The sequence below is a fragment of the Carcharodon carcharias genome, chromosome 1 (assembly GCF_017639515.1).
Source record: "Carcharodon carcharias isolate sCarCar2 chromosome 1, sCarCar2.pri, whole genome shotgun sequence".
Lineage (NCBI taxonomy): Eukaryota > Metazoa > Chordata > Chondrichthyes > Lamniformes > Lamnidae > Carcharodon > Carcharodon carcharias.
The window spans coordinates 220,584,789-220,612,677 of record NC_054467.1 but is presented as its reverse complement, the minus strand read 5'-3'; positions in this window follow the sequence as shown (position 1 = coordinate 220,612,677).

The window sequence follows — 27,889 nt, the reverse complement described above, 5'->3', positions numbered from 1 at the left end:
TCTGCCATATGGACCCCTTCCACTCCCAGGAACTCCTTCCCCTCTCCGCATCCTTTCCCCCTCTGAATTCCTTCCCTTACATCTTCCACCCCCTTACACCTACCTCCCCAGCTGCCATCTTCTCACTCGTTAACCCATCCTACCCCCACCCTCAACCCCACCCTCTTGACAACTTTATTCCCCCCCCTCCCAATCTCATGCTGTTATGACATTGCAGTTGGTAAAGTGGAGTTATTTAAAATTCCCAGAGGGAAGCCTTAAAAAAACTGTCATAACCTATAATTTTAAGTGCCATGTTTGAGATGTGACTCTAAATTCAGGAATCAGACCACCAGTTATCGAGGCTTTACATTAAACGAAATGAAACATTTTATTAATTTACACAGTTTAAAATGGATATACACATGGCTTCAAATTAATACTATTGTAACTTTTAATAAATTCCCAAACTAATCTCTATTAAGGCAACAGCAACCCATAGACTTAACCAGACACCAGGCAAAGCATTTTCACCTTATGAATTCAAAATGAGCTTCTTTTCATTTTAGTTCCTGTGGAGCCAGTTGGAGACTTGCAGCTGCCTTTTGATCTCACATTGCCTCTGCTCTGCACACCCGAAAACTCCTGAAGTCATACACACCATTACTGATTGAATGCAAATTCTCATTGTATCAACAACCTCTGAACTAAATCTCTCGAAACAATAAAACCCCTTTCATAGTACCTATTTTATTAGTTAAATAAACATATTGCTTGGTAGCTGCTAGATAGGCATCATTTTTCACCCCACTTCTTGAATGCTGTATTGAAAAAACACTAATGCACTCTATCTATCTTACGTATCAAACTAGTGCATATCAAAGCACCCAGACTAGCTGGCTTTAATCCAATTAAGACACACCCACAGACTAAACCTCTATTTTAAAAGGAAAATATTTTCTAAAATATATACGTCAATAGCTGACACACGCTCTGACACCTTTGTTCCTCCTCGCCAACCTCACCTCCCCCGCCCCCCCCTACCCGACACCTTCATTCCTCCCTCCCAAACTCACCCCCGACACCTTTGTTCCCCCCCACCCCTATCCCCACCACCCGGACACCTCTTTCTCTCCCAGTTGATCCTGGACCTTTCTCTCCCACCCCCTCAACCATCATCAATGGTGACTTTCCAACATCTGTGAGCTGCTTCACAGCAGAGCCATGTCCATGAGAATCCACCCAGCTTGCCATGGACATTATCCAGGATCCTGTTGCTGTTGGGCACCAGCATCTTCTGTTCCCCAGATGTCCGTGATGTGAACAATGCCCTGGCAGTAAGTCCCACTTCTGCACATCACAGTTGTCAAGGTGTGTTCTGCACTGGTGTGTTTTCCTGCCAACGTGGGTGGATGATCCAGCGGGGTTGTGGGTGGGTGGGGGGACAGGACGGGGGGAGGCTGGCCTCATAATGATATGCTGATGTATTACACTGAGGCTCTCGATGTCCAATGGTGGGGAACGCGGCCCGCCATCAACCGTCTGAGTGGACAATTGCAAACGGGTTTCACGATGCCGTGAAACTGATTTTTGGCCTTCCCGCCATATTGTCCGCTCATGCCACCAAACACACCTGACCCCAGCAGACATGGATAATGCCAGTCAGAGTAAGACAGTAAACTCACAAGGTACATAGAGGAGGCCTGTAAGTATCTAAAAAGAAAAAGGTCAATGAAGACAAATGTAGGTCCCTTACAGTTCAAAATGGGGGAATTTATAATCGAGAACAAGAATATGGCAGAGTAGTTAAACAACTACTTTAGTTCTGCCTTCACAGAGGAAGACACAAGTAGTTTCCCAGAAATGCCAGGGAACCAAGGGTCCAGTAAGGAGGAATTGAAGGAAATTAATATTACTAAAACAATAGTGCTGGAGAAATTAATGGGACTGAAAGCCAATAAATATCCAGGGCCTGATAATCTGCATCCCAGAGTACTAAAGGAGGTGGCCATGGAAATAATGAATATTTATTTATTTATTTTATTTATTTTTTTTTTACATCTTTTATGCTCTCCCCACCCCCACTAGAGCTATACCTTGAGTGCCCTACCATCCATTCTTAATTAGCACATTCATTTAGATAATATCACCAACTTTAACTTTAACACCTATGTGTTCTTTTGTAATATTGTTGTTGACATCTTTTGATGATCTGCTTCTATCACTGCTTGTTTGTCCCTACAACCACACCCCCACTCCACCTATCTCTCTCTCTCTCTCTCTCTCCGCCCCCCACACACACACCTTAAACCAGCTTATATTTCAACTCTTTCTTGGACTCGAACTCAAGTTCTGTCGAAGGGTCATGAGGACTCGAAACGTCAACTCTTTTCTTCTCCGCCGATGCTGCCAGACCTGCTGAGTTTTTCCAGGTAATTCTGTTTTTGTTTTTGTTTTGGATTTCCAGCATCCGCAGTTTTTTTGTTTTTATCTCCGTGTTTAATTGACTGCCACTGCTCTTCAAGAAATGTCTACCTCCTTGAAGAAGTTCTGTTCATCTCTGCGACAAGATTTCCGTGTCTCTCTTTTGCCCTGCTCACCTTCCTTGCTTTCCATTTCCCTCCTGGTGTTTGACAAGTTGTTTACTAAAACCCACTTTCACAGCCACATCTCCTTTCTCAGTGACTGTCTCCATCTCCGACTTACCCCACGTGGATTTCAACTGAAATTCCACCCCTCATGTTTCGAACCCACCCAGGATTACAGGTATCTCCGGGACATAAAACGATTCTCGGACTGCTGTTCCAGTCACATTCTGAAATCCACACTCAGTGCCATGCGCCGCCATATGAACACACTCGTCCTCTCCCTCCAGCAGCACCGCCGTACCCTTTTTCAAAGCTGCGCATGCCCCCAGTTTCATTTTATCCTTTGGCTCATCCGACGCCTCAACAAGAAACTTTTTCTCTTTCTCTCAAGTGCTAAGGAACGCAAGCTCCAACAACTCATCGACACCAACACCCATCTAGGACCCTCCACCCCTGCCTGTCCCTCCGTCCCCACCCTTTCTTCCAGTCCCAACCCCAGCCGTGTATTCACTATACCCCCTGACCTTCCCCTCTCCGATGCTGAATGTTCAGTGCTCAGCAAAGGACTTAGTTTCATACCCTTACGCCCTCACCTCAATGAATTTCGGGCTCGGCATGATGCTGAACTCTTCTTCCGCCGTCTTCGTCTCCGGGCTCACTTCTTTGGGCAGGAGTCCTCTCCCAGTTCAATGGATCCTTTTACCCATCTCCAATATTCTCCCTCCACCTGGACCCCTCCCTCTGGATTCTTACCTTCTCTTGATCTTTTCATTGAGAACTGTCGGCGCGACATTAGTCATCTCAATTTCTCTGCTCCTCTCACCCATTCTAACCTGTCTCTCTCTGAACTTACTGCACTCCATTCTCTCAGGTCCAACCCTGACATTGTCATCAAACCCGCTGACAAGGGTGGTGCTGTTGTTGTCTGGCGCACTGACCTCTACCTCGCGGAGGCTGAGCGTCAACTCGCAGACATTTCCTCCTACCTCTCCCTGGACCATGACCCCACCACTGAACATCAAGCCATTGTTTCCAGGACTGTCACTGACCTCATCTCCTCTGGGGATCTCCCTCCCACAGCTTCCAACCTGATAGTCGCCCAACCTCGGACGGCCCGCTTCTATCTCCTACCCAAAATCCACAAACAGAACTGCCCCGGTAGACCGATCGTCTCAGATTGCTCCTGCCCCACAGAACTCATTTCTCGTTATCTTGACTCCCTTCTCTCTCCCCTTGTCCAGTCCCTTCCCACCTACATCCGTGATTCCTCTGACACCTTACGTCACATCAACAATTTCCAGTTCCCTGGCCCCAACTGCTTCCTCTTCACCATGGACGTCCAATCCCTCTACACCTCCATCCCCCACCAGGATGGTCTGAGGGCCCTTAGCTTCTTCCTCGAACAGAGGCCCGAACAATCCCCATCCACCACTATTCTCCTCCGTCTGGCTGAACTTGTTCTCACGCTGAACAATTTCTCCTTCAACTCCTCTCACTTCCTCCAAATAAAAGGTGTGGCTATGGGTACCCGCATGGGCCCCAGCTATGCCTGTCTCTTTATGGGGTATGTGGAACATTCCTTGTTGCAGTCCTACTCTGGCCCCCTTCCACAACTCTTTCTCCGGTACATCGATGATTACTTCGGTGCCGCTTCATGCTCTCGTCGGGACTTGGAAAAATTTATTAATTTTGCTTCCAATCTCCACCCCTCCATCATTTTCACGTGGTCCATCTCTGACACTTCCCTTCCCTTCCTTGACCTCTCTGTCTCAATCTCTGGTGATAGACTGTCCACCAATATCCATTACAAACCCACCGACTCCCACAGCTATCTCGACTACAGCTCCTCACACCCCGCTTCCTGTAAGGACTCCATCCCATTCTCTCAGTTCCTTCACCTCCGTCGCATCTGTTCCGATGATGCTACCTTCAAAAACAGTTCCTCTGACATGTCCTCCTTCTTCCTTAACCTAGGTTTTCCACCCATGGTCGTTGACAGGGCCCTCAACCGTGTCCGGCCCATCTCCTGCGCATCCGCCCTCACGCCTTCTCCTCCCTCCCAGAAACATGATAGGGTCCCCCTTGTCCTCACTTATCACCCCACCAGCCTCCGCATTCAAAGGATCATCCTCCGCCATTTCCGCCAACTCCAGCATGATGCCACCACCAAACACACCTTCCCTTCACCCCCCCTATTGGCATTCCGTAGGGATCGCTCCCTCCGGGACACCCTGGTCCACTCCTCCATCACCCCCTACTCCTCAACTCCCTCCTATAGCACCACCCCATACCCACGCAAAAGATGCAATACCTGCCCCTTCACTTCCTCTCTCCTCACCGTCCAAGAACCCAAACACTCCTTTCAAGTGAAGCAGCATTTCGCTTGCATTTCCCCCAACTTAGCCTACTGCATTCGTTGCTCCCAATGTGGTCTCCTCTACATTGGAGAGACCAAACGTAAACTGGGCGACCGCTTTGCAGAACACCTGCGGTCTGTCCGCAAGAATGACCCAAACCTCCCTGTCGCTTGCCATTTTAACACTCCACCCTGCTCTCTTGCCCACATGTCTGTCCTTGGCTTGCTGCATTGTTCCAGTGAAGCCTAACGCAAACTGGAGGAACAACACCTCATCTTCCGACTAGGCACTTTACAGCCATCCGGACTGAATATTGAATTCAACAACTTTAGGTCGTGAGCTCCCTCCCCCATCCCCACCCCCTTTCTGTTTCCCCCTTCCTTTTCTTTTTTTTTCAATAAATTATATAGATTTTCCTTTTCCCACCTATTTCCATTATAAAAAGAGAAAAAGAAAAAAAAAATTATTTATTTATTTCATTTATTTTTTTTTTACATCTTTTATGCTCTCCCCACCCCCACTAGAGCTATACCTTGAGTGCCCTACCATCCATTCTTAATTAGCACATTCATTTAGATAATATCACCAACTTTAACTTTAACACCTATGTGTTCTTTTGTATTATTGTTGTTGACATCTTTTGATGATCTGCTTCTATCACTGCTTGTTTGTCCCTACAACCACACCCCCACTCCACCTCTCTCTCTCTCTCTCCGCCCCCCACACACACACCTTAAACCAGCTTATATTTCAACTCTTTCTTGGACTCGAACTCAAGTTCTGTCGAAGGGTCATGAGGACTCGAAACGTCAACTCTTTTCTTCTCCGCCGATGCTGCCAGACCTGCTGAGTTTTTCCAGGTAATTCTGTTTTTGTTTTTGTTTTGAAATAATGGATGTGTTGGTTGCCATTTTCCAAAATCCTGTAGATTCAGGAACAGTCCCGGCAGATTGGAGGGTGACAAATGGAACCCCACTATTTAAAAAAGGAGGGTGGAAGTAAACGGGGAATTACAGACCGGTTAGCCTAACAGCAAATTATAAAGGATGTTATAACAGGACACTTAGAAAATATTAACAGGATAGACAAAGCCAACAAGGATTTATGAAAGGGAAATTATGTTTGACAAACCTAATGGAGTTTTTTGAGGATGTAACTAGCAGAATAGATAAAGGAGAACCAGTGGACGTGGTGTATTTGGATTTTCAGAAAGCCTTTGATAAAGTCCCACGTTGGCCCTCCCATGATCGACTCCTGCACTGCAATTTCACACGGAGCTGCATCAGGGCGAGTGAAGCACTTTTAAAAAAAAATAATAAAGACAGTAAAAAAAATTACAACATGTCCCATCATGTGACCCTGTCACATGAGATGGGACATGTTTTTAATTCCAAAATAGACTTTTTATTTAATGTGTATTAGCTTTAGGAAATCCCATCCCGCTCGTGGGTGAGGCTTCTGAAAAAAATGGTAAAGACCACTTGGCCTTTTTGTCTGCCTGCCAAGCGTTAGGTTGGACGAGCAGGGTAAATTTCAAGTTAATGAGGTTGTTAATTGAGCTTAATAGGCCTTTTACTTATCGGTGGGCGCGTAGCCGACTCTGGCGCACACCCGCCAAATGAAACATCGCAAGACTGCTCGATGACATCGGAACACACGCCCGACATCTTTGCACTTCATTTCATGTTCGGGCATGTCGGGCGCGCGTCCGCATGCCCAGCGTAATATTCTGGCCACTTTTTTCTCCCTCCCTCCTTTTTTCAATATTGGGGTTATATTTGCCACCATCCAATCTTTTGGGACTGTTCCAGAATTAACAGAATTTTGGAAGATGACAACAAGTGCATCCACTATTCCTATGGCCGCCTCCTTTAGTGCCCTGCGATGTAGATTATCCAGCCCTGGGGATTTATCAGCTTTCCATTCCATTAATTTCTCTAGCACTACTGTTTTAGTAACACTAACTTCCTTCAATTCCTCCTTCTCACTAGACCCTTGTTTCCCTAGTATTTCTGGGAAATTATTTGTGTCTTCCTCCATGAAGACAGAACTAAAGTAGTTGTTTAATTGCTCTGCAATTTCCTTGTTCTCTATTATAAATTCTCCTGTGTTGGACTGTGAGGGACCTACATTCGTCTTTATTAATATTTTTCTTTTAAACTTATAGAAGCTTTTACAGATCGCTTTTATGTTCCTTGCAGTTTACTCTCATGCACTATTTTTCCCCTCTTAATCGATTGAGATTTCTTGCTCTTCCTTTGCTGAATTCTAAACTGCTCCCAACCCTCAGGCTTGCTACTTTTTCTAACAACTTTATATGACTCCTCTTTGGATCTAATACTATCCTTAATTTTTTTGTGAGCCATGTTTGGGCTGCTTTTTGCACCAGAAGGAGATATATAACTGTTGCAATGTATACATTTGTTCCTTAAATATTAGCCATTGCCTTTCCACTGTCAAGCATTTCAATGAAGTTCGCCAATCTATCTTAGCCAACTCATGCCTCATACTCTCATAGTTTCCTTTGTTTAGATTTAGGACCCTAGTTTTGGCTGGACTACGTCACTTTCCATCCTAATGAAGAATTACATCACGTTATGGTCACTGTTCCTTAAAGGGCCCAGCACAACAAGATTTTTTAAAATTTTATTCATTCATGGGATGTGGGCTTTGCTGGCTGGTCCAGCATTTATTGTCTATCCCTAGTTGCCCTTGAGAAGGTGATGGTGAGCTGCCTTCTTGAGCCGCTGCAGTCCATGTGGTGCACCCACAGTGCTGTTAGGGAGGGAATTTCAGGATTTTGACCCGACATTGAAGGAACGGCGATATATTTCCAAGTCAGGATGGTGAGTGACTTGGGAGGAGAATTTCCAGGTGGTGGTGTTCTCATCTATTTGCTGCCTGGTCCTTCTAGATGGTAGTGGTCATATGTTTGGGAGATGCTGTCTAAGGAGCCTTGGTGAATTCCTGCAGTGCATCTTGTAGATGGCACACACTGTTGCAACTGTGCATCAGTGGATGAGGAAGTGAATGTTTGTGAATGTAGTACCAATCAAGCGGGCTGCTTTGTCCTGGATGGTGTCAAGCTTCTTGAGTGTTGTTGGAGCTGCATTCATCAGGGCAAATGGGGAGTATTCCATCACACTCCTGACTTGTGCCTTGTAGATGGCGGACAGGCTTCGGGGAGTCAGGAGGTGAGTTACTCGTCGCAGGATTGCTAGCCTGTGACCTGCTCTTGTATTTGTATGGCTAGTCCAGTTCAGTTTCTTGTCAATGGTAACCCCCAGGATGTTGATAGTGGGGGATTCAGTGGTGGCCATGCCAGTGAACGTCAAGGGGTGATAGTTAGATACTCTCTGGTTGGAGATGGTCATTGCCTGGCATTTGTGTGGCATGAACGTTACTTGCCGCTTGTCAGCCCAAGCTTGGATATTGTCCAGGTCTTGCTATTTATAGACATGGACTGCTTCAGTACTTGAGAAGTCGCGAATGGTGCTGAACATTGTGCAATCATCAGTGAACAACATCCCCACTTCTGACCTTATGTGGAAGGAAGGTCATTGATGAAGCAGCTGAAGATGGTTGGACCTAGGACATTACCCTGAGGAATTCCTGCATTGAGTCAGAAGATTTTATGGTTACACCTGGAGCTGAGATGACTGACCTCCAACAACCACAACCATTTTACTTTGTGCTAGGTATAACTCCAACCAGTGAAGAGTTTTCCCTTGATTCCCATAGACTCCAGTTTTGCTAGAGCTCTTTGATGCCACACTCAGCCAAATACTGCCTTGATGTCAAGGGCAGTTGCCCTTGTTCCCTCAATTCTGCTTTCAGGACCTGATCCCTCTTTTTACCAATGTTGTTGGTACTGATATGCACTGCGACCTCTGGCTGTTTACTCTCCACCTCCAGAATGTCCTGCAGCTACTCTGTAACATCCTTGACCCTGTCAGCAGGGAGGCAACACACCATCTTGGTGTCATGTCTGCGGCCGCAGAAATGTCTAACTGCTCCCCTTACGATAGAATCCCCTATAACTATTGCTCTTCCACTCTTTTTTCTACCCCCTGTGCAGCTGAACCACTTGTGGTGCCATGGACTTGGTTTCTCAGCAGAATGCAGCAAGAGACATCTACCCCGGCAGTATGTGAAATGGAAAATCTATTAGAGACTAACTCCCTTCCACTATTTTGGGGTTTGTAGTATTCCTATCAATGTGGCTGCCTCTTTTTTATTTCTGAGCTCAACTCTTATGGCCTCATTTGTATCTTCATTTGGTATATCATCCCTCCTCACAGCTGTAATTCTTTCTTTAACCAATAATGTTACACCCACACCGTTTTTATCCCCCTCTCTATCCTGTCTGAAAAGTCTATATCCAGGGATGTTGAGCTGCCATTTTTGCCCCTCTTTAAGCCAGGTGTCAGTTATAACGATGATATCATGCTGCCATGTATCTATCTGTGCCCTCAGCTCATCAGCTTTATTTGCTATACTGTTTGCATTTACATATACACTTTTTAGCCTTGCCAAATTCCTGTGCTGTACACTTTTTAACCTGTGCTGCTTCTGTCTTTCACAGTCACCCACTAATTCTCCATCTCCCGTCCTCCGCTCTGAATTTGTCCTCAGTTCCCCAGCCCCCTGCCAATCTAGTTTAAACCACACACAGGCCCCCTCCCCACCCCACAAAGGCACTAGCAAATCTCCCTGCGAGGATATTCATCCCAGTCCTGTTCAGATTCTGAGGGGTAGATGTTTCCCCACGTGGGGGAATCTAGACCTAGTGGGCACAGTTTCTGAATAAGTGGTCTACCATTTTAGATGGAGAGGAGGAGGAATTCCTTCTCTCAGATGGTGAGTAATCTTTGGAATTCTTTCCAGGCAGCCGTTGAGGCTGAGTCACTGAATATATTCAAGCCTGAGTTTGAGAGATTTTTGATCGACAATTTGAGACCAGGGTTATGGAGGCAGGCAAGAAAGTGGAGTTGAGGCCACGATCAGATCTGCCGTGATCTTATTGAATGACAAAGCAGGTTTCAGAGGCTGAATAGTCTACACTTTTTCCTATTGCTTATGTTCTTAATGAGGTAGGAGAACACTCTGAATGAATATGGCCTCCTGCTGAGTGCCTTTCTACATGTGCTCCCTGCATTCCAGGGGAAAAATATACTGCTGCACCCATGTCTGTGCAGAAGTGTTGAAGTCAGGACCAGTCAGCACCTACCACACCACACCCTGTAGACTTTTGCAACTTGAAAAAACTATGGAAAGTGCCAAACGCATGTAGAACTGTAGCAACAGCTGGAAGAAATTAACCAGGAACTAAGCTGTAAATTTTTGATAATCCCTTTAATTAGCACTGGTGTGGAGTCCTTCCTGCTGCTTATTGCATGTTTGGCTATGTAAGGTTAAGAGAAGGCATTGGCTGGTGCATTGAGCAATGAAATGGGATCCCAGGTGCCAAGTCAGAGTTGCACTCTGATTGATGTTACGGTCTGCCTGCTCTGCAAATTTCCAGCAGTAGTTGGCTGTATACACACTAATGCTGTCTCCAAGATGGTGTCTGCCGCGATTCAAGCCAGAAGTGTGCATGCTCGCAATGGACGCCACTAACAAACAATTGGCGCTACCGTGCCCAACTTTATATATTATGATTATGTGAGGAGATCAATGTCATCCCACTCCATCAGCCTGCGGTAATTGTATGGCTGTGCACGCCGGTTAGAGACCAGAGCTATTTATTCTGTTTGTAATCTTCTCATTTCGTGATGACAATGTTAAAGAGCTGCTTGTTAATTAACCTCCTGATGGTCTGTAGCAGAATTTCTGTATTAGAGGATTTGGGGTTGATTACTGTTGGAGCTGAGGGCAAAGGTGATATGGCTGGCAAATTCTCACAGCAGACTAGACACAGTAAATTTCAGTCAGCTAGGTACAGGATGGTGTCAGAAGCACAGGGAGTTGTTACACTGCTCCAGGCCTGTGTCTTGTAACATACTGGGTCAAGAAAAAGAAGCAGAGAAATAAAGCATTCTCCCAGGTTCAAATCATTAGTGTGTTTAATACTTATTGTTGTAATTTTTCACTCTTCCTGTTTTGCTGTGCGAGTACACTTCCTTTATAAAAAATTTAGGATCACAAAAAGGCTATTATGGACGATGAGGCTACAATTGACCTCATTCTCACCCACCCATCTACTCACCATATATTTTCTCCGCAGAAATCTATCAGATTGCCTCTTGAACACTTTTATATTTCAATGGTCCTCCCTAATAGCTTATTCCACAACTCCATTATTGTTGAGGTGAAAACATTCTGCCTTCATTTCTTGCTTCTAATCTGAACTCTGTGAAAGAGCCATACGGACTTAAAACATTAACACAGTTTTTCTCTCCACAGATGCTGTTAGACCTGCTGAGTTTTTCCAGCATCTTCTGTTTTTCTTTCCAATTACATAGGTATCATGGGAGGGAACTGGCCTAGGTTAATTAGGTAAATAGACTAAAAGGTATGGCACTAAATCAGCAGTGGGAAATATTCAAAGGAACAATTCAAAATTTTCAATGAAAATACCTTCCATTGAGAAACAAAAACTCAGCAAGAAAGACCCATCTGTGGCTTACCCAGGAGGTTAAGGGTAGTATTAGATTAAAGGAAGAAGCTTACAATGTTGCAAAAAGTGGAGCAAGTCTTAAGGATTGGGAATGTTTCAGAAACATAGAAAATAGAAACATAGAAAATAGGAGCAGGAGTAGGCTATTCATCCCTTCGAGCCTGCTCCACCATTCATTATGATCATGGCTGATCATCCAACTTGATAGCCTGCTCCTGCTTTCTCCCCAATAGAAACCAGAAAAAGGTCACAAAAAATTGATAAAAAGGAAAAAAAATGATTATGAGAGTATATGATTATAAGTATATAAAAAGGAAGAGAGTAGCTAAAGTAAACGTTGATCACTTAAAAGAAGAGACAGGAGAAACTATCACGGGGAACGAGGAAATGACAGAGGCATTGAACAAGTATTTTGTGTCTGCCTTCACTATAAAAGACACATTTCATACTAGAAATAGATGGTAACCTAGGGACTAAAAAGAATAGGGAAATTAATATCATCAGAGAAAAAATTGGAGAAACTTTAAGGACTAAAATGTAACAAATCCACAGGGCCTGATGACCTACACCCTGAGGTTCTAAAGGAGATAGCTGCAGAGATAGTGTATGTTTTAGCTATGATTTTCCAAAATTCCTTAGGTTCAGGAATGTTCCCATCAGATTGAAAGTTGGCAAATGTTACATCACTTTTCAAGAAAGGAGAAAGAGAGAAAACATGGAACTACAGGCCGGTTAGCATAACATTAGCTGTTGGAAAAATGCGGAATCTATTATTAAGGAAGTCTTAACAATGCATTTATAAAAGCACACTATGATTAGAACAAGTCAACATGGTTTTACTAAAGGAATATGCTGTCTGACAAATTTATTTGAGATTTTTAGGGATGTAACTATTAGGGTAACCAGTAGCATACTTGGATTTCCAAAAAGCATCTCCAGGATGTTGCCTGGGATAAAACATTTAAGTTATGAATAGAGGTTGGATATACTTGGGTTGTTTTTGTTGGAGCAGAGAAGACTGGGAGGCGGGGGGAGGGAGGGTGGGGGTGGGGTAGACATGATCGAGGTGTACAAGATTATGAGGGGCATGGACAGGGCGGATAGAAAGCAGCTGTTCCCCTTAGTTGAAGGGTCAATCACGAGGGGACATAAGTTCAAGGTGAGGGGCAGGAGGTTTAGGTGGGATGTGAGAAAAAACTTTTTTACCCAGAGGGTGGTGACGGTCTGGAATGCACTGCCTGGGAGGATGGTGGGGGTGGGTTGCCTCACATCCTTTAAAAAGTACCTGGATGAGCACTTGGCACATCATAACATTCAAGGCTATGGGCCAAGTGCTGGGAAATGGGATTAAGTAGGTAGGTAGGGTGTTTCTCATGTGTCGGTGCAGACTCGATGGGCCGAAGGGCCTCTCCTGCACTGTGATTTTGTGATTCTGTGATTCGATAAGGTGCCACACAAAAGGTTACGAGGCAAGATAAGTGCACATGAAGTCGGGGGGGTAATATATTAGCGTGGATAGAGGATTGATTAATAGATGGAATCCAGAGAGTGGGCATAAAAGGGGCTTATTCAATTATGAGTGAATAGTGGAGTGCCACTAGAATCAGTGCTGGCGCCTCAACTATTTACAATCTGTATTAATGAATTAGCTGAGGAGACAGAGAGTAATGTATCTACATTTACTGATGATACCAAGCTAGGTGGAAAGCTGGGGGGAGGACACAGAGATGCTACAAAGAGATATAGACAGGTTAAGTGAGTGGGCAGCAAGATGGTAGATGGAATAGAATGTAGAGAAATGTGAAGTTATTCACTTTGATTGTAAGAATAGAAAAGCAGAATTTTTTAAAAGGTGAGAAACTTGCAAGTGTTGATGTTGGATGTGCTTGTACAAAAAATGTAGGAAGTTAGCATGCAGGTACAGCAATTAGGAAGGCAAATGGCATGAGGCCTTTATTGCAAGGGGCTTGGAGTGCAGGAATAAAGCAATCTTGCTACAGTTGTACATTAAAGGGTTCTGGTGAGACTACATCTGGAATACTGTGCGCAATTTTGGTCTCCAAATTTAAGAGAGGACATACTTGTATTGGAGGTTCACTAGATTGGTCCCTGGGATAAGGGGGGGAGGCGGGTTGTTCTGTGATGAGAGTCTAAGTGGTTTGAGAGGTGATCTCACTGAAACCTACAAAATTCTGAAGGGGCTTGAAAGGATGGATGCTGAAAGATTGTTTCTGCTGGTTGGGGAATCTAAAACATGGGGGCACAGTCTCAGGATAAGGAGCCAATCATTTAAGAGTGAGATGAAGAGAAATAACTTCATTCAAATGGCCATGTATCTGTGGAATTCTCTACTCCAGAGGGTTGTGGATGCTCCGTCGTTGAATACTTTTAAGGCTGGTATAGGCAGATTTTTGGTCTCTCAGGGAATCAAGTGATATGGGGAGTGGGCAGGAAAGTGGAGTTGGAGCCCAAGATTGGCCATGGTTGCATTGAATGGTGGAGGAGACTTGATGGGCCAAATGGTCTACTCCTGCTGATTTTTCTTGTGTTCCTGAATATAGTCACAATCACAGCATGCCTGAGATCCCCTGGTTTCCCAGGTGAGGAATGTGAGGTTGTTTGGCCATGCCAGCAGTATATCTCTGCTGTGTTTCAGAATTTCAGCAGGGATTCCATCTGTTCCAGAGGCCTTGTTGTTTTTCAACTGTTGAATGGCTTTTTCAATGTCACTGTGGTCTGGAGCAGTGTTGAGACTGAGCCGGACAAGGTATTGAGGAATGAAAAAAACAAAAAAACTGTGGATGCTGGAAATCCAAAACAAACAGAAATACCTGGAAAAACTCAGCAGGTCTGGCAGCATCGGCGGAGAAGAACAAAGTTGATGTTTCGAGTCCTCATGACCCTTCAACAGAACTAAGTAAAAATAGGAGAGGGGTGAAATATAAGCAGGTTAAAGGTGGGGGGGTGGGGTGAGAAGTTGGGGGGGTGTGGTTGTAGGGACAAGCAAGCAGTGATAAGAGCAGATAACCAAAAGATGTCACAGACAAAAGAACAAAGAGGTGTTGAAGGTGGTGATATTATCTAAAAGAATGTGCTAATTAAGAATGAATAGCAGGACATGTAAGATACAGAAAGCTCTAGTGGGGGTGGGGTGAAATAAGATTAAAAGGGGATAAAAGGTATAGATTTAAAAATAATGTAAATAGGTGGGGAAAAAATCTATATAAATTATTGGAAAAAACAAAAGGGAGGGGAAAGAAATGGGAAGGGGGTGGGGATGGAGGAGGGAGTTCAAGATCTAAAGTTGTTGAATTCAATATTCAGTCTGGAAGGCTGTAAAGTGCCTAGTCAGAAGATGAGGTGCTGTTCCTCCAGTTTGCGTTGAGCTTCACTGGAACAATGCAGCAAGCCAAGGACAGACATGTGGGCAAGAGAGCAGGGTGGAGTGTTAAAATGGCAAGCGACAGGGAGGTCTGGGTCATTCTAGCGGACAGACCGAAGGTGTTCTGCAAAGCGGTCGTCCAGTCTGTGGTTGATCTCTCCAATGCAGAGGAAACTGCATTGGGAGCAATGAATGCAGTAGACTAAGTTGGGGGAAATGCAAGCGAAATGCTGCTTTACTTGAAAGGAATGTTTGGGCCCTTGGACGGTGAGGAGAGAGGAAGTGAAGGGGCAGGTGTTGCATATTTTGCGTATGCATGGGGAGGTGCTAAAGGTGGGGGTTGAGGAGTAGGGGGTGATGGAGGAGTGTCACAGAGGGAACGATCCCTACGGAATGCCGCCGGGGGGATGAAGGGAAGATGTGTTTGGTGGTGGCATCATGCTGGAGTTGGCGGAAATGGCAGAGGATGATCCTTTGAATGCGGAGGTTGGTGGAGTGATAAGTGAGGACAAGTGGGACCCTATCATGTTTCTGGGAGGGAGGAGAAGATGTGAGGGCGGATGCGCGGGAGATGGGCCGGACACGGTTGAGGGCCCTGTCAACGACCGTGGGTGGAAAACCTCGGTTTGCAGAACACCTTCGGTCTGTCCACATGAATGACCCAGACCTCCCTGTCGCTTGCCATTTTAACAGCACCTCATCTTCTGACTAGGCACTTTACAGCCTTCCGGACTGAATATTGAGTTCAACAACTTTAGATCTTGAACTCCCTCCTCCATCCCCACCCCCTTCCCGTTTCTTCCCCCTCTCTTTTGTTTTTTCCAATAATTTATATAGATTTTTCTTTTCCCACCTATTTCCATTATTTTTAAATCTATACCTTTTATCCCCTTTTAGTCTTATTTCACCCCACCCCCACTAGAGCTATCTGTACCTTGCGTGTCTTGCTATCCATTCTTAATTAGCACATTCTTTTAGATAATATCACCACCTTCAACACCTCTTTGTTCTTTTGTCTGTGACATCTTTTGATTACCTGCTCCTATCACTGCTTGCTTGTCCCTACAACCACCCCCACCACTTCTCCCCCACCACACCCCCGCCACCCCGCACCACCACCCCCCCCACCCCCCATCCCCCACCTTTAACCTGCTTATATTTCACCCCTCTCCTATTTTTACTTAGTTCTGTTGAAGGGTCATGAGGACTTGAAACATCAACTTTGTTCTTCTCTGCCGATGCTGCCAGACCTACTGAGTTTTTCCAGGTATTTCTGATTTTGTATTGAGGATTAAAGTTCAGGACTTTCAAGTTGAAAACAGAGACTTGGGGTGAGGAGTTCTCCAAAATGTTCCTTCCAGTGAGTACTGACTGTCTCCCTGTCCTCGATGAGCTCACTCCATGCTTGTCTCTTAGCAGAGTGGGCCCTTGAATGCTTAGGCTAAAGAAAGTAAAGAAAAGTGCTGAAGAAACTGCGCGTGTCATTGGTGTTTGTGAGTTGTTGGATCTCCCACGTTCTCTTTACTCACCATTTGTTGTTTCTGTTGCAGGTTTCATACTATACCTTTTCCTTCAGATTGCTGCTTTTTGCTTGAGCCATGGTGAAGTTTCCAGTCAATGAAAGCTTTGTGCTTACCCTTAATTAGGCCCTGTATCTCTTGGTCATTTCCACCACTTCAAAACTAACTTCACCTGTTAAATTTAGCACCTCAATATGAAAAACCCTTCCCCTTCATCAACAACAGATTCTTCTGACTCTTTTGTTCAGTATTTTATCTCATCAAGATGCCCTCCCTGTGTTCCTCTTACTGACACAGACTGGGACAAATCCTTGTGCAAATATAAGAGCAGGTAATCCGGGGGCGAAGCAGCAAGCACATTCAGGGAATTAAGAAATACTGTGCAAGTTGTGAATCTCCAGAACTTGCTGGTTGATTTATGCTGCTCCATGGTGTGCTTCGTACAAATGGTATCTCACCCTTAGCCTCCCGTTATTTGAAAAGCTTGCTGGATTTGCATATTAATTACCTATTAAAGACACCACAGTAAACTTGGTAATTAATAGTGCAACTACCATTTCAATAATGTGATTTTTAAAATTCATTTGTGGGATATGGGCATCACTGGCAAGGGCAGCATTTATTCCTCATCTCTGATTGCACTTGAGAAAGTGGAGGTATGCCAACTTCTTGAATACAAGTGAGTAGCTTCCTAGGCTATTTCAGAAGGCAGTTAAGAGTCAACCATATTACTGTGGGTCTGGAGTTACATATAGACTGGGTGAGGAGAGCAGATTTTCTTTGCTAAAGGGCATTAGTGAAGCAGATGGGTTGCTACCATAATTCTACGGTTTTATGGCCACTATTATTGCTACAGGTAGGAGCTTTTTATTCCAAAATTATTTAATCATTTGAGTTTAAATTCAGCACCCGCCATGGAGGGATGTGAACTCATGGGTGGAATTTTACACAGCGATGGTGGTACTGCCCCCCAGCTTAAAATCCAGGGGCAAGCCCGCCTTTGTGTGGCTGGGAAATCGGGAGCCATTGGGCCGTTAAGTAGCTCAGGGTGGGACTTCCGCTCCCATTTGGCAGGAAGTCCTGCCTCCAAGAGCTGCCTGCCAATCACCAGATAAACTACAGTGGTTCAAGAAGACAGCTTCACACCACCTTCTCAAGGGCAATTAGGGGTGGGCAAGAAATACTGGCCTTGCCAATGATGCCCTCTTAGCAAGAAAGAGTAAGAAAAAAGAAGAAATTGTGGAATGATAGGCAAGTGGGATGTGAGAAGGAGGATTAGGTATGAGGATACTGTCAGCTTTGATGGTTTCAGCCCTGTTACAGCCTCAACGATTGATGCTGTCAATGATGGTGATCGCTCCTTCCTCCGTCAATTTTAGGGGGTGACAGGTTGGTTCTCAAGAGGGTGGGCAGGCATCTTTTTCCAAATAATTCCTTTAAGGTTTTAGTGTTTTAAATCATTATGTGAATGTGCAGAATCTTGCTCATGTACAGTGACTTTGATGACTGTGCAATTTTAAATGTCTTTAATCATAGGCTCAGTAATTTCATTTATCTCCTGACTTTATTATACCACTTGTCAGTGGATAAATTGAAGGGTGCACTTTAAATGAAAAATCTAGGAAAATGACTTCACCCTTGGGTAGTCGTTTGAAAGACAAAACTGTTTATGTTCTAAAAAAAACATTATTTGTGCACATTGAGAAAAGGAATCTTAATCTACTCGTGTTTGACTGCTGACATATGAGTCTCTTCCTCCCCAGCACTGGGGCAAGATGTGGGCCTTCCATGTACTTTAAGCAAGAACACTTGTGAGAACCAAAGTTCCTGGCTAAATATACAGGGACCATGATCCCTGCCATTGTAGCTCAATATGGCGCAGACAGAAAAGATGGACCCTGGCTGCTGTATTGGCAGCAGGACTCCAGTAAAAGGGGTGGGGGTGGGCAGTGCTAGAAGAGGAAATCTATGGAATGATCTAAACAGATGATAATTGAGGTGGGGTACATGGGTAGCAATTAAAGGGAGAATGGATGGCAGTGAATGGGAGAAATAATGACAATTGAAAAGATAAATAGAGGGCAATGAGAGGGAAATGGATGGCAGAGGGGTCAGAAGCTGGGAGCTGCACAATGGTTGTTTGTGCTGAGACACAGTTGGGGGAGACTGTCAGCATGTATTCTGAGAAGAGCAGAACCGATAGAGGAAGAAAAGAAGGATCTTTATATGAACTGGGAGAGCTAGAGGAAACAAGAGCATCTCTGTGCTGGAGTGTGGACGTGGTACAATGTTGTTGTAAACTGGTCTGGGGAGGGTACAATCCCTTTGTAAACTAGGAGAGTGGAGTGGGAAGGTTGCTGTTGAGCATAGGAGAGTAACTGTTGATATAATTAACCTACTCAATGGAAGTTGTTGATATAGTTAGTGATGAAACTGGAAGAGATCTGAAAGGGTTGGGGAACTTTTTCAAAAAGTTGGCTTAGGCATGACCAACTAAAAGGCCTCCTTCTATGTTTTAAGAGTCCATGGGCTGAATTTTAGCAGCAGGCAAGAGATCCTGCTGCCAGGACCGAAATACACAGGTTGGCGGTTGTATCCTGGGGTGGAATTTTACCAGTGGCAGCCAATGGAGGAAGGTGGTCTACCACCCAGAGCTGCTAGCCCAATCAGAGGGTAGCTTCAGCAGTGCCACCCTCAGTGATGGCCATTGCTGGACTTGCAGGATGAAGGAGAGGCGCCTCCATGATGAGGCTCCCTTGAAGTCAAGTTAAGTTTGTTTTTTTTCCAGTGCCAGGGACAAGGAGGCAGTGGGGTGGGTAGGGGGTTAGGACAATCCAGCAGTGCCACTGTAGCCATGGGGGAGGACATTGTCCTTGGTGAGGGCCTTGGAGTGGCCATAAAGGAGACCCCTCCCTCCCGACTGTTGGTGACCCACTTGGAACAGGCGGTTCCTCCCAATGCCTGAAGACTGCTGACAGAGGTGGGAGATGGCTCTTAATTGGACTTTAATTAGCAGAATTGGTGCTCGGTTTGGTGGCTGTGATGGTGAGGTTCTGCCGTTGCTAATGTTTCTCAGTGGTGGGAAGATGCACACTCCTCTCCTGAAGCCTTCCGTCACCATTTTACCAGCCCTCCTGCCTCCCAGCCCAACTCGTAGGCCTGGTAACATTCAATCCTTTTATTCTGTTGAGGAATCTTGGTAGAATTGGCACTCAACAAATCCAATCAGTGCAGAAAATCAATCAACAAAAGTAGACTGTAGAATAACATAGTCAAAATAGTAGTTAGGGTGATGAATAAATTTTGTAGTGGTCTATTCAGACTGCACTTTGAATACTGCATTAAATTCTATCCACAAGAGACAAGGGAGATGATCAAGCACTGGCAGGAATGTGTGAAAGAAGCATTATACTGGTCTCTGGTTAATGGTTTAAGGCAGGCTTGTCGAACCAGTGACGCACAGGCTGTATCCAACCCTGAAGTCCCTCTATGTGGACCCCGGAGCCAGTTCTCAAAATGCTGATCAAACAGGTAAGTTGGAATGTAAGATCCTGCAAGCAGCTGCTCCTCCAATCACAGTCCATACCTCTCCCGCATTTGCTGCTGATAGGCTCACTAGCGGAAGAGCTTTTCCTTTGAGTGCCAGGACCCCCAGGGAGCAGGAACGCAAGTGCTGGGGCCCGGGGAGCGGGAACATGAGTGCCGGTGTCCAGCGGCCAGAGAGCACAGTGCTGGGGCCCAGGGAATGGGAACGAGAATGCTGGGGGCCCGTGGCGGGTGAGCAGAGTGCTGGGGAGTGGGGACTTATACAGAATCTGTTTAGTTTTCTGACTTTCTTGCTTTCCAGACAATTATTAAAAAAAATACATTCTTGATAATGCATCAGCAATTATAATATCTCTTCCAGCTATATGAACAATCTTCAAGTTATATGGTTGTATCAGCAAGCTCCATCAGAAGAGTCTGTCATTCTGGGTCTTAAATTTTTACATAAAGGCCAAAGGGTTATGGTCAGTAAATAGTAATGTTTCTTTACAGCCATGACAGATATATACCTCAAAATGATTTAGAGCCAATAACAATCCCAGGATTTCCTTTTCTACCATAGAGTGTCTCTTTTGATGCCGATTTAATTTTCTTTAGAAAGAAAAGTCAATGCCTGATTCATCTTCCTGCAATAAGACTGCACCCATCCCCCAGTCACTAACATCGGTTGCCAGCTTGAAGGATTTAGCGAAATTAGGGGCGGCCAATACGGGTTCATTAGTTAGAATCGCCTTCAACTTTTCAAAAGCTGCCTGGCTGTCTCTTGACCACACCACCTTTGTTTTCTTTTGCAATAAATTCATTAGAGGAGCCACTGTTATGCTGAAGTTTGCCACAAATGTACAATAGAAACTGCACATCCCTAAAAATCTCATGATTTTCCATTTAGTTTTAGGGACAGGGAATTCCATCAAAGCCTCTACCTTCACCGTTCTTGGCAAGACTTGTCCATGCCCTACGATATGCCCTAAATAAGTTTCGCAAACTCACCTTTTGCCAGGTTTGTTACTAGATCTGCTGGCTGTAATTGTTTAAATTAGGCTTCCAGTTGTTTTAAATGGGCTTTTCACATGTTGCTATAAACCAATACATCATCCAAGTAAACCACACAGTTAGGAACATTTGTGATCACCTGATTCATTAGTCTTTGGAAAGTGGCTGGTGCATTTTTTAGTCCATATGGCATTACTCAACATTGGTATAGCCCATTTGGCGTGACAATATTCAATATCTCCTTAGCTCGCAACGTTAAAGGTACTTGTCAGCATCCTATCTATCTTGGTAAGGAATGTGGCACTGCCAACCCTGTCAATACAATCTTCTAGACGAGGACTTGGGTAGGAATCCGTTTTTGTTACCACATTAACTTTTCTATAGTCTAAGCAGAATCTGGTTGACCCATCAGGTTTAGGCACTAACACTACTGGAGAACACCAACTGCTTTGACTGGGCTCAATTAAGTGATTTTCTAACACATACAGAATTTCTGCCGTCACTTCTGCTTGTTTCTCTGTACTTAACTAATAAGGGTGTTGCTTTATAGGAGAAAATTCCCCTACATCCACATCATGTGTGGCTAAAGATGCAGATCCTTGCTTATCCCTACAGATATCTTTAAATTCTGTAAGTAACCTCACTAGATGCTCTCGCTGTCCTACCTCTAAATATGAAAATATAGTATCCAACTGAAGATGGCTGGCCCCACAACACTACCCTGAGGAACTCCTGCAGTGATGTCTTGGAACTGAGATGCTTGACCACCAACAACCACAACTATCTTCCTTTGTGCTAGGTATGACTCCAACCAGCGGAGAGTTTTCCCCCTGATTCCCATTGACTCTTGTTTTGCTAAGGCTCCTTGTTGCCACACTTAGTCAAATGTTGCCTCAATGTCAAGGGCCTCACCTCTGAATTTAGCTGTTTTGTCCATGTTTGAGCCAAGGCTGTAATGAGGTCAGGAGCTGAGTGGCCCTGGCAGAACCGAAACTGAGTATCAGTGGGCAGGTTATTGCTAGGCAAGTGCCGCTTGATAGCATTGTTGATGACCCCTTCCATCACTTTACTGATGACTGAGAGTAGACTGATAGGGTGGTTATTGGCTGGGTTGGATTTGTCCTGCTTTTTGTGTACAGGATATACCTGGGCAATTTTGCACATTGCCAGGTAGATGCCGGTATTGTAGCTGTACTGGAACATCTTGGCTAGGAGTGCAGCAAGTTCTGGAGCACAAGTCTTTAGTACTATTGCTGGAATATTGTCAGGGCCCATAGCCATTGCAACATCCAGTGCCTTCAGTTGTTTCTTGATATCACATGGAGACTGGCACCTGTGATGCTGGGGACCTCTGGAGGAGACCGAGATGGATCATCCACTCAGCATTTCTGGCTGAAGATTGTTGCGAATGCTTCAGCCTTATCTTTTGCTCCTCCATTATTGAGGAGCGGGATATTTGTGGAGCCTCCCCCTCCAGTTAGTTGTTTTATTCTCCACCACCACTCCCAACTGGATGTAGCAGGACTGCAGAGCTTCGATGTGATCCACTGATTGTGGAATCGCTTAGCTCTATTACTTGCTGCTTATTCTGTTTGGCACGCAGTTGGTCCTGTGTTACAGATTCACTAGGTTGACACCCTATTTTTAGGTATGCCTGGTGCTGTTCCTGACATGCCCTCCTGCACTCTTCATTGAACCAGGGTTGGTCCCCTGGCTTGGTGGTAATGTTAGAGTGGGGGATATGCCGGGCCATGAGATTACAGATTGTGATTCAGTACAATTCTTCTGATGGCCCACAGTTTCTCATGGATGCCCTGTCTTGAGTTGCTAGATCTGTTTGAAACCTTGTGGTAGTGCCACATAATACAATGGAGGGGATCCTCAATGTGAAGATAGTTAAACAGGTGATGGGAATTAATTATCACAGCTGAATAGAATAACAAGGTACAGCTGGAACACTTTGTGTGGAAGCTACTCGGAAGTTAGTAGCACTGAGGAGTTGTCTTGGAAATAAACCTGCTTTAAACAAGAGACCTGCCTGGATTAATTCTTCCACCACAATCTCATATTGTGAGTAACATGGTAGCAGAGGATGAACTTTAAGCTTTGCTGATTGATTGCTGTATATGAAGCTTTGTGTCTCGGTCCTCTGAGGGAACAGAAGTGCACTGTTGCTGACAATTTAAGTTACAGAATGGCGGAAGGACGGTGCAAAATCGCAAGCTTTGACCATCCACAAATTTTTTCTGACTCTGAACCTTATCAGCAATGGAAGGCTGAAGTTGAAATGTGGACCTGGGTCACTGCTATACCCTGGAAGAAGCAAGCTATGGCTTTGGTGTTATCATTACTGACCAAAAGCAAGATAAGGAGTAAAATACTTTCAGAGTGAAAAGTGGATGATTTGGATCATGAAGAGGGATTAAAGTGTCTGATACAATTTTTGGATAAGTTCTACAAAAAGGATGAGTTATTGGAAGTGTTTGAAGCTTGGATGACCTTTGATATGTTTAGGAAATCAGATGATCAGTCCATGGAAGAATACATCATAGATTTTAATAAATGGTCTGGGACGCTACAGAGATTTGAATTTGAAATTCCGGAATCGGTATTGTCATTTAAATTACTGGACTGTGCTCGCATTTCCCACGTTGATAGTCTTTTATTATCAACAGGGGTTCAATTCCGGGGGAAAGAATCTCTCCTCGGTCAAATGGCTGATGCTCTAAAAGAAGTTCTGGAGAAACAGTCATTCCCTGCCACTTTCTTAGCAAATGGGAACAACTATGCTGTAAAACAAAGGACAGAGGATTCCATGGTGGCCAGATTTCAGTCGACCAAATATCAGAGAAAGATTCCAAAACAAAGATGGGGTTAATGACAAAAGGTCTGAAAATGGTCATAACCCTAGCCAATTTGAGAGTTGAGACAAAAAGCGTGTCTAGGATGGTGACCGTAGACGTTTAAACCCAAAAAATGCACGAGGAATGCTGCATTGTGATTCCCAGTACCATTATGCAATGAACTGCCCACAACGAAGGAATCACGTTTCTGAAGTGACCCATGAGATGGATTCATCTGAAACTGAAAATGATGATGGTGACTGCCATGATAGAATTGTATCGATCACTGAGACTTTGAATCTGGTGATGAGTATCTTGATGGTAGATTCCTTCAACTGTGCAGTTCTGGACAGTGGTCTCACTTCTACAGTGTGCGGCATGGACTGGCTTAACTGCTATTTGGAGTCTCTTGATGAGGCAGACTGGTGGAAGATCAAGGATTATGAAAGCTCTATTTGTTTTAGGTTCGGCGATGACAATACATTAACATCCTCTGAACAGGTGCTCCTCCCTTGTAAAATAGGGGTCAATTTGTTTATCAATACTGATGTGGTTTCTAGCGCTATTGTCGATCTGTGATGAAGGAGGCTCAGATGACTAGATATGAAGAATGATAGACCAATCGTGTTTGGGGAAAATATGGATCTCCGTCTTACTCGGTCAGGCCATTACTGCTTGCCACTAAGGAAACCAGAGATTTCTCATCAAAAAGTTCATGAAGTTTTGTTAACTGCTGGACAAAAAGATCATTTGGAAATTACATAGTTTGCGCATTCGGTGCCACAGAAATGGAAGTCTTTGCTTCGAGATGCGGGAGTGGCCGATAAAGGATATGATGATCTTATTGAATGAGTCACTGCTCAGTGTGAAATTTGCCTTAAATATCGCAAGATACCACTGCAACCTGTTGTGAGGTTGCCACTAGCCAGGGAGTTTAACGATGCAGTGGCAATGGACTTGAAAGTTTGGGACAAGGATAGGGATATTTTTTTACTACACTTCATAGGTATGGCAACCAGATTTAGTCAATCCACTGTGATACATAGTAAAGACAAAAAGGCCATTGTCGATAAGGTCATGGAGAAATGGGTAGGAACAGGATTAGGAACACCAACGAAGTTCCTCACAGATAATGGTGGGGAATTCGCCAATGAGGAATTTCGAGATATGTGCGAAAATTTAAACATCATAGTTATGCACACTGCAGTTGAGAGCCTGTTTAGGAATGGTCTTTGTGAAAGAAACCATGCAGTAATAGATTATATGTTACATAAAATATTAGCTGATCAACCAGGTTGTAAACTAAAAATGGCACTAGCATGGGCGGTGCACGCAAAGAACTCTGCAGATGGTTGGGGGGGTACAATCCATATCAGTTGGTGTATGGAAGGAATCTGAAGTTACCCTTGGTGTTATCAGAAGCTTCTCTTGTTCTAGAAGGGATGAGCATTAGCTCTACTTTTTCTGCTCATCTGAGCGCTTTGCATGCAGGCAGAAAGGCTTTCATTAAAGCTGAGGTTTCAGAGAAAATTCGGTGGGCCCTACAGCACCACATGAGATCATCAGGAAAATGGTTTAGACAAGGAGACATGGTAAATTATTAAAGGAATGGCCAGAAAGATTGGAAAGGACTTGGCTAGGTTATAGGGAATGATAGGGAAGTAGTAATTGTGCAACACTGTAACCAAACTGTTAGGATATATTCTTCACAGTTAATTGGTACTGACTATACCTCTACAGGTTCTGAACAGGGCATAGAATGCGAGGAGGCACCATGCATTTCACCTACTCATACACTGAGTAGTTATGAAGAGTGGACGATGGCAGATATAGAGTTGGCTGACTATGAACAAAGTAATACTGAGGTACAGAACAACACTATTTGTCCAAAAGGGCAATTACCCAAAATAGGAACAAAGGTAACATACATGCCAGAAGGGACCAGTGTGTGGAGTGATGCCACTATCATAGGGAGAGCAGGAAAGGCCACTGGTAAATACAGACATTGGCTAAATGTGCAGGATGAAGGACAGGAGACAAGACCTATTGATTGGCAAACCAAGGTAAAGATATGGAAACCCAGAAAGCGCAGTATGAGTTCTGAAAGTGGACCAGAAAGTGGCCGTGGCCCTAGAAAAAGATCACAGACTTGAGAATGGAGTTCTGTTTGCATGGGAGGACAATCATATAGTAGCAGTCCAGATAGGGAATGGAATGTGAGTGGAGGCCGTAGCTTAACAAGGAAGACTAGAGAGCAAGCTAGCAATCTTACTAGAAGTAGAAGTCCTTATGATGGAGAGATTCTAGTAGCTGCTAATAAATTGGAAAGTTAGCTGATAAAGGAAGCCAAACGGAAGGAGTTAGAAAGTTGGAAGGAATTTGGGGTATATTCTGAAATACCTGACAGACGACAACCAGCTTTATCTCACAGGTAGATCTGTACAGAAAAGGCAATCCCAGACGGTACATATAAGGCCAAAGTGAGATTAGTAGCCCGAGGCTTTGAAGAGAGACTAGGAGATCGCCCTGAATGGACTTGCCCACTGCAGGGAAAGTGAGTTTCAAATTTTTTAGCTATTTTGGCATCCTATTCCTGGGAGTGCTAATTGATTGATAAAAAGGCTGCGTTTTTACAGGGAAAGAAATTTCAAAGGGAATTTTTTTGAAATCACCCAAAGAAGTTGAGGATGTAGAAGATGTAGAAGAAAAGCTATGCAAATTGAATAAGTTTATGGATTGAATGATGTGTCAAGAGTATGGTATTTTTCTGTGAGATCTGTCTTGTTGAAAATAGGTTGCATTCAGTTAAAGGCAGACCTTGCGATGTTCTACTGGTATCATAAGGAGAAACTAGATGGGATCTTTATCATGCATGTTGATGATTTCTTGTGGGGAGGATCTGTAGAATTTGAACAATGGGTAATCGAGAAGATAAAGAAGGAATTCCAGATCAGAAGTCAGGCTTCTGGGTCCTTTAAATACATAGGTTTGGACATTAAGCAGAGCAAGTTAGGAGTGACATTGAATCAACAACCTTACCTAGAAAATGTTAATTATATTCCAATAACTCATGGTAGATCCTCAAAGAGGATCCTGCTACCAAGGAAGAAATGGAACAGTTGAGAAGTTTCATTGGGCAATTGAATTGGTTGTGCACTCAGACTAGGCCTGATGCTAGTTATGATGTGTTGGAGCTAAGCACCATGATAAAACATGCGACAGTTGAGCAAGTTCTAAGAACAAATACAATACTTTAAAAAATTAAATTCTGAGAGACGTGTGTTCAAGTTCCCAGCCTTAGATGATCCATAAGATATGAGGTTGGTCATTTTTAATGATGCTTCACATGCCAATCTTCCAGATGGGTACTCTAGCTCAGCAGCATTATCATATTCTTGGTGGGAAAGAATGATAAATGTTGCCCGCTGGCTTGGGAGGCCAAGAAAATAAAAAGGGTAGTGAAAAGCACCTTAGCTGCTGAAACGTTAGCCTTGGTAGAGGCATTAGATATGGGGGTTTATTTGTCCAATATATTGACAGAAATATTATATAAGGGGCAATATGGGAAAGGTTTGTCCATAGAATGTTATGTTGATAACCGGTCTCATTGGGACAATGTTTAGTCACAGAAAAAAGATATGTTAGAAAGAAAAGAGATCTCTAAGATAAAATGGGTTGACACAAGTCACCAATTATCATACTGTTTTACAAAAGAAGTGCCCGCTCTAAAAACATTACTAAATGTGTTGGAAGAGGGGTGTCTTATTATGATGCAATGAAAAAAAATTGTTTTTGTTTTATAATTGTGTGCATTTGTGTGTATATGTGGTAAAAAAATTTGGGAATTATAGACATGGAAATGCGTAACATTATTTCCTTCTATTTGTTTAAAAAAAAGTGTTCAAGTTTTTTAGTTTTAATAAAGAAAAGAGGGGTATCTGTTAATATGGCAATCATCTTGTTAAAACCAATTGGTAGTTAAACAGGTGATGGGCATTAATTATTCCAACTGAATAGAATAAAAAGGTACAGCTGGAACACAGTGTGGAAGCTATTAGGAAG